Below are 7,823 nucleotides of genomic sequence, written 5' to 3' on the forward strand. Positions count from 1 at the left end.
ATGAAAGTAGCCACAGTTGATGGTGAACCCCTATACAAAGCTTGCCATGGAAAGGAGTAAGAAGGATTGAGTAGAAGCAGTAGGAGAGCAGGCGTCCCTGGGCTCTACAGCATCTCCATCCGCTTATCTGAAATTCCAACCAATGAATCTGCATAAGTATTCTATCCCTTTTTATTCCTTTTTATTTATTCATTCCAATAATCACAATTACCCTTTAATCTCCCTAACTGAGATTTGCAAGGTGACCATAGCTTGCTTCATACCAACAATCTCTGTGGATTCGACCCTTACTCACGTAAGGTTTATTACTTGGACGACCCAGTACACTTGCTGGTTAGTTGAACGGAGTTGTGTCCACTCATGCCAATTTCTAAAATCCAATTACAATGAATATGATCACAATTTCGTCCACCATTTATGCAGAAAATTATGAATTAAAACATGAAAATTTGAAAAAATTGTAGTGAAAAAAAAATCTCCTCCCCCTATCCTTTCTGCCGTTAACGGCCAGAATGGTATCCATTCTGGCATTTAACGCCCATTTGTTGGCCATTTTGGGCGTTTAATGCCAGCCAGGGTACCTGGCTGGGCGTTAAACGCCAAAAATCTTTTATCATTGGGCATTTTTCTAAATGCCCAGGATGCTGCAGTTCTGGCGTTAAACGCCCAGAATGGTGCCCATTATGGTGTTTAACGCCCAGAAAGGTATCTTTACTGGCGTTAAATGCCCAGAATGATACCCATTCTGGCGTTTAATGCCCAGAATACCTCCTACTGCAGTTCTGGCGTTAAACGCCCAGAATGGTCCCCTCCACCGGGATTTCAATTTCTCGGGGAACAATCTGAGCCTAGAGTTAAACAGTAGAACCTTCTGTCCTTGCTCAAAGACTCTAGATGACAGTTTCTTGTCATGCCACCCTTTTGCTTTCTCTTTGTAAATTTTTGCATTTTCGAAAGCATTGAGTCTGAATTCCTCTAGCTCATTCAACTGGAGCAATCTTTTCTCTCCAGCTAACTTGGCATCAATGTTTAGGAATCTGGTTGCCTAGTAGGCCTTGTGTTCTAGTTCCACTGGCAGGTAACAGGCTTTTCCATACACAAGCTGGTATGTAGAGGTCCCTGTAGGAGTTTTAAATGCAGTTCTGTATGCCCATAGAGCATCATCCAGACTCCTTGTCCAATCCTTTCTATGGGTACTTACCGTCTGTTCCAGGATTCGTTTTAGTTCTCTATTTGAGATTTCAGCCTGCCCATTTGTCTGTGGATGATATGTAGTTGCAACTTTATGGTTAATTCCATATCGGATCAGAGCATAGTCAAGCTGTTTATTACAGAAATAAGTTCCTCCATCACTGATTAGTATAATGGGGACACCAAATCTGCAGAAGATGTGCTTCTGGAGGAACTTTAGAACTGTCTTAGTATCATTAGTGGGTGTGGCAAATGCCTCTACCCACTTAGATACATAATCTATTGCCACCAGAATGTAAGTGTTTGAGTATGATGGTGGGAAGGTGATGAGCGAATATTTTATACGCTTTTTGGGAGTAATTTCATGTAGATTTTAGTGTGTTTTAGTTAGTTTTTAGTATATTTTTATTAGTTTTTAGGAAAAATTCATATTTCTGGACTTTACTATGAATTTGTGTGTTTTTCTGTGATTTCAGGTATTTTCTGGCTGAAATTGAGGGAGCTGAGCAAAAATTTGATTTAGGCTGAAAAATGACTGCTGATGCTGTTGGATTCTGACCTCTCTGCACCCGGAATAGATTTTTTGGAGCTGCAGGAGTCCAATTGGCGCACTCTCAATTGTGTTGGAAATTAGACATCCAGGGCTTTCCAGCAATATACAATAGTTCATACTTTGCGCGAAGATAAACTACGTAAACTGGCGTTTAACGCCAGTTGGATGTTGGATTGTGGAGTTAAGCGCCAAAAACAGGTTACAACCTAGCGTTCAACTCCAGAAACAGCCCAGGCACGTGAGAAGCTTAAGTCTCAGCCCCACCACACACCAAGTGGGCCCTAGAAGTGGATATTTGCACTATCTATCTTAGTTTACTCATTCTCTGTAAACCTAGGTTACTAGTTTATTATTTAAACAACTTTTAGAGACTTATTTTGTATCTCATGATATTTTTAGATTTGAACTTTGTACTTTTTGACGGCATGAGTCTCTAAACTCCATTGTTGGGGGTGAGGAGCTCTGCAGCGTCTTGATGAATTAATGCAATTATTTCTGTTTTCCCTTCAAACATGCTTGTTTCTATCTAAGATGTTGCACTTCAATATGAAGAAGGTGATGATCCGTGACACTTATCACCATTCTCAACCCATGGACGTGTGCCTGACAACCACCTCCGTTCTACATTAGATTGAATGAGTATCTCTTAGATTCCTTAATCAGAATCTTCGTGGTATAAGCTAGAATCCATTGGCAGCATCCTTGAGAATCCGGAAGGTCTAAACCTTGTCTGTGGTATTCCGAGTAGGATTCAGGGATTGGATGACTATGACGAGCTTCAAACTCGCAAGTGTTGGGCGTAGTGACAGACGTAAAAGGATCAATGGATCCTATTCTGACATGATCGAGAACCGACAGATGATTAGCCGTGCTGTGACAGAGCATTTGGACCATTTTCACTGAGAGGATGGGAAATAACCATTGATATCAGTGACGCCCTACATACAGCTTGCCATGGAAGGAGCCTTGCATGTATGAAAGTGAGAAAGCATTATGTTGCAGGAACTCAGAAGACAAAGCATCTCCAAAACTCCAACATATTCTCCATTACTGCATAATAAGTATTATTTAATCCATGCTCTCTTATTTATTTGCAAGTCAATTGATAACTATAATTGGTATCCTGACTAAGATTAATAAGATAACCATAGCTTGCTTCAAACTAACAATCTCCGTGGGATTCGACCCTTACTCACGTAAGGTAATACTTGGATGACCCAGTGCACTTGCTGGTTAGTTGTGTGGATTGCAAAAAGTGTGATTGCAATTTCGTGCACCAAGTTTTTGGCGCTGTTGCCGGGGATTGTTTGAGTTTGAACAACTGACGGTGAATCTTGTTGCTTAGATTAGGAAGATTTTGTCTTTTGGGTCAGAGTCTTTTATTTTCTTTTCAAAAATTTTTCAAAAATAATTTTTCTTTGATTAAATCTTATGCCAAACTTTAAGTTTGGTGTTTTATTGTTAATTTCTCTTTAGTTTTCGAAAATTTTAAATTGGTTTTCTAAAAATTTTAAGTTTGGTGTTCTTTCTTTTGTTCTTGGTGTTCTTGTGAATCTTCAAGGTGTTCTTGAGCCCTCTTTGTGTTTTGATCTTAAAATTTTTAAGTTTGGTGTTCCTTGGTGTTTTCCCTCTAGATTTTCGAAAACAAGGAGCATTAGATCTAAAAATTTTAAGTCTTATGTCTTTTGTGTGTTTTTCTCTTTCATCATAAAATTCAAAAATCAAAATAATATCTTTTTCAAATTATATCCTTTTAAGATTTTTAAAATCATATCTTTTTCAAAAATATCCTAACCACTTTCTCTCTCCTCACTTTTTCGAAAATCCTCATACAATATTTTCAATTCTTTTTCATTTTTATTGTAGTTTTATTTTGTTTTATTTTATTATTTCAAAAATTTATTTTTTTATAATAAAATAAATCCACGTCATCTCCCTTTTTCCATTATGGATCTAAGTGGAAATGAACAGTTCATAAGGACTCTGGGGTCATATGCTAACCCCACTACTGCTTCATATGGGAGTAGTATCTGTATACCCTCCATCGGAGTCAGTAGTATTGAGTTGAATCCTCAGCTCATTATCATGGTGCAGTAAAGTTGCTAGTATTACGGTCTTCCACAGGAAGAACCTACAGAATTTCTGGCACAGTTTTTACAAATTGCTGACACAGTACATGATAAAGAAGTAGATCAGGATGTCTACAGATTATTAATGTTTCCATTTGCTGTAAAAGACCAAGCTAAGAGGTGGTTAAATAACCAACCTAAGGACATCATAAAGACATGGAAACAGCTGTCAGAAAAATTCCTGAATCACTATTTTCCTCCAAAACGGATGACACAGCTAAGGCTGAGCATCCAAGGCTTCAAACAAGGAGATAATGAATCCCTTTATGATGCCTGGGAGAGATACAGAGAGATGCTAAGAAAATTCCCCTCAGAAATGTTTTTACAGTGGGTGCAGTTAGACATTTTTTATTATGGGCTTATAGAGAAAGCTCAGATTTCTCTAGACCACTCATCTGGTGGATCTATACACATGAGAAAGATAATTGAAGAAGCTCAAGAGCTCATTGATACAGTTGCCAAAAATCAGCATCTATACCTAAGCAGTGAACCTTCCATGAAAGAAGAAGCTAAAACAGTAACTGCTGAACTAAGTCCTGTAGAACAAGTTACTGAATTCAATCAGCAATTAGATTTTCTAACAAAACAGCTAGCCGAATTCAAGGAGATACTACTAGAGACAAGAATGGCTAATATGAATATGGAAATGCATCTAAAGCGAACAGAACAGCAGTTATCAAAACAAATAACAGAAGAGTGCCAATCAGTTCAATTAAGAAGTGAAAAAACATTAAATATCTCACTTCAAGGCAGCAAGAAGCCAAAAAATGAACAAACTGCTACCCAAAATCCCTCTGGGGACAGCCAGAGCCCAGAGAGGAATAATTCTGGCGCTCAAACGCCAGAAAAGGAGTGGAGAGCTGGCGTTGAACGCCCAACCCATGCTCAGTTCTAGCATTCAACGCCAGAAACAGGCAAGGAATTAGCGTTGAACGCCCAAAGGAAGCACAGTTCTGGCGTTTAGACGCCAGAAATAGGTAAGGAGTTGGCGTCTAACGCCACTCCAGCTTCCACCCCTGGCATTCAAACGTCAGTGGGAGATCAGACACATACAAGTGCTGATAGCAACCCCTCTAAAAAGGCTTCTCAACCCACATCTGTAGGCAATAAACCTACAACAACTAAGGTTGAAGAATACAAAGCCAAAATGCCTTATCCTCAGAAACTCCGCCAAGCGGAATAGGATAAGCAATTTGCTCGCTTTGCAGACTATCTCAGGACTCTTGAAATAAAGAATCCATTTGCAGAGGCACTTGAGCAAATACCCTCTTATGCTAAGTTCATAAGAGATCTTAAGTCATAAGAAGGATTGGAGGGAAACTGAAAACGTTTACCTCACTGAAGAATGCAGTGCAGTCATTCTGAAATGCTTACCAGAAAAGCTTAAAGATCCCGGAAGCTTTATGATACCATGCACGTTAGAGGGTACTTGTACCAAGCAAGCTCTATGTGATCTTGGGGCAAGTATCAACCTAATACCTGCATCTACTATCAGAAAGCTTGGTTTGACTGAAGAAGTCAAACCAACCCGGATATGTCTCCAACTTGCTGATGGCTCCATTAAATACCCATCAGGCGTGATTGAAGACATGATTGTCAAGGTTGGGCCATTTGCCTTTCCCACTAACTTTGTGGTGCTGGAAATGGAGGAGCACAAGAGTGCAACTCTCATTCTAGGAAGACCTTTCCTAACAACTGGACGAACCCTCATTGACATCCAAAAAGGGGAAGTAACCCTGAGAGTCAATGAGGACGAGTTTAAGTTGGATGTTGTCAACGCTATGTAGCATCCAGACACCCCAAATGACTGCATGAGCATTGATATTATTGATTCTCTGGTAAAAGAGGTCAATATGACTGAAAGTCTCGAATCAGAGCTAGAAGATATCTTTAAAGATGCACAGCCTGATTTGGAGGAACCAGAGAGAATAATAGAACCTCTGAAAATCCCTCAAAAAGAGGAGAAACCTCCCAACCCGAGCTTAAACCATTACCACCATCCCTGAAATATGCATTTCTAGGAGAAGGTGATACTTTTCCTGTAATCATAAGCTCTACCTTGGAACCACAGGAAGAGGAAGCACTAATACAAGTGCTAAGGACACACAAGACAGCTCTTGGGTGGTCTATCAGTGATCTTAAGGGCATTAGCCCAGCCAGATGCATGCACAAGATCCTATTGGAGGGTGACGCTAAGCCAGTGGTTCAACCACAGAGGCGGCTGAATCTAGCCATGAAGGAGGTGGTGCAGAAGAAGGTCACCAAATTACTACAGGCTGGGATTATTTATCCTATTTCTGATAGCCCCTGGGTAAGCTCTGTCCAAGTTGTCCCTAAGAAGGGTGGCATGACAGTGGTTCAAAATGAAAAAAATGAACTGGTTCCTATAAGAACAGTTACAGGGTGGCGTATGTGTATTGATTATAGAAGGCTCAATACAGCTATAATAAACCACTATTTTATGGTTTATCTTGTGCTTAATTGAGTGGATTTTATCAACTCTTCACCCACTTATTCATACTATTTGCATGGTTTTACATTTGCCTTCCTAATTATGTGCTTTGATTGAAAACATGCTTCTTTGGCCTTAAGTTCCCTATCTTTAATCCTCTCTTATTACCATTAGATGCCTTGATATGTGTGTTAAGTGTTTTAAGATATTATAGGGCATGAATGGCTCAGAGGATCGAAAGAAAGAATGCAAAAATGGAAGGAAAGCATAAAACGGAGTTTGTGAAGAAACTGGAGCGACGCGACCGCATGGACGACGCGGCCGCATGCCAAGCGCGAAGAAGAAGCGACGCGGCCGCATGACTGACGTGACCGCGCACCTAAAGAAGAGCACCTATGACGTGGTCGCAAGACTGACGCGACCGTGCGACAAGGAAGACTCCAATTGACGCGACCGCGTGACCCACGCGGACGCGTGACAGAGGCCACGCACCAGAAATTGCAGAAAACGCTCATAGCGGATTCTGAAGCCCTTTTGGCCCAAATCCAAGTTCAGAAGGCATAGACCAGAGGTTATAAAGTGGGGGAATGCATCCATTTAGAGCATGCTTTCATAATTCACTTTCCACGATTTAGATTTAGTTTTGAGAGAGGTTCTCTCCTCTCTCTCTTTAGGATTAGGATTTAGTTTTAGGATTTTATTTGCTTCAAGGATTATCTTTTTACCAGGTTCAATGTTCTTTTGCTTGACAGTTATCTCTTATTTTCAGATACCATTAATGCTTGCTTGTATTAGTTATGTTGCCTATTTGGCTTATGCTACATTCATGTTATGATTTTCTTATTTAATGTTACTTGAGATATTTCAGTTCAATATTGCTCTTTTTATTCATGTTATTGATCAATCCCAATCTGAATACATTTTTTTATTCCGGCAAATTTAATTTCTTTTCCTTTTGGTCTTGGTTAAGAAATCAGTAACTCAGGAGTTATCTTAGCTCAATATAATTGATAATTGTTATCTTTGCTGATTGAACTCAACTTCAATAATCCCAACCTTTTCTTAGGAAATAAATAGGATTCGAAGGTCTAACTAATTAGTCCCTTGACTTTCCTTTGCTTTAGCAAAGGTTAACTAAGTGGAATTAAGATTCAACTTTCATTATTATTGATAAGAATAACTAAGTCTGGACTTCCAATTTCTCACACCTTGCCAAAAGTTTGCTTTACAGTATTTATTTATTTTAATTGTCATTTAAATTACTTGTTATACTTCTTCCTTAATTCCAAAACCCCCAATTTTACCTTTTTCATAGCCAATAATAAGAACATACCTCCCTGCAATTCCTTGAGAAGACGACCCGAGGTTTAAATACTTCGGTTATCAATTTATTTAGGGGTTTGTTACTTGTGACAACCAAAACGGTTGCACGAAGGGATTTCTGTTGGTTTAGAATCTATATCTACAACGCAACTATTTTTATAAAATTCTTTACTAG

This window comes from Arachis duranensis, chromosome 1, assembly GCF_000817695.3.
Source record: "Arachis duranensis cultivar V14167 chromosome 1, aradu.V14167.gnm2.J7QH, whole genome shotgun sequence".
NCBI classification, from domain to species: domain Eukaryota; kingdom Viridiplantae; phylum Streptophyta; class Magnoliopsida; order Fabales; family Fabaceae; genus Arachis; species Arachis duranensis.